Source organism: Penaeus monodon, chromosome 31 (assembly GCF_015228065.2).
Source record: "Penaeus monodon isolate SGIC_2016 chromosome 31, NSTDA_Pmon_1, whole genome shotgun sequence".
Taxonomy (NCBI): Eukaryota; Metazoa; Arthropoda; class Malacostraca; order Decapoda; family Penaeidae; genus Penaeus; species Penaeus monodon.
The window spans coordinates 18502974-18503566 of record NC_051416.1 but is presented as its reverse complement, the minus strand read 5'-3'; positions in this window follow the sequence as shown (position 1 = coordinate 18503566).

Sequence of the window (593 nt, the reverse complement as noted above, 5' to 3'; positions counted from 1 at the left end):
AGGGAGGAATAAGTTGATCTGAAGACAGTGCATATGGTTCCTGTTCTACCCCATACATATTTCATAATGACAAAAACACATGAAACCAAACAACAAATGAAAATGTTTCAAAATAATTAAACATTTCATAACCTTATTTTAGGAGGGAAAGCAGAGAATCTTTTTTCTTTTTTAAGGGTAAGAAAGATGAATTTGGCAGATGTAGAAAACATATGAATAAAATGCAATAATTTACAGGTATATATAATGCATTTCAATGTCATATCTTCATCTGACTTACATATTCAATTAATAACACAATACATAACTGCCTTTTATGTATGGAGATGTGCATACCTGGGTGACTATTGGTTGTGTACACAGATGGAAGATATACTGGCCATGGTGTTTTAATGCATTTAACTACTAAGTATGACCTGAAATACACAAGCAATGTTGGCCTTTACAAGCATAATTGATGACATTTAGTAATGCCTTTTTTGACATAAAAAATAAAAATGGATTTTTTTTTTAACCCATTTCCACCAGGAACACATGATGTCCACTATAACTTCATTTTGTAAATTCTGTGTACTTATATTATGATTATTTTA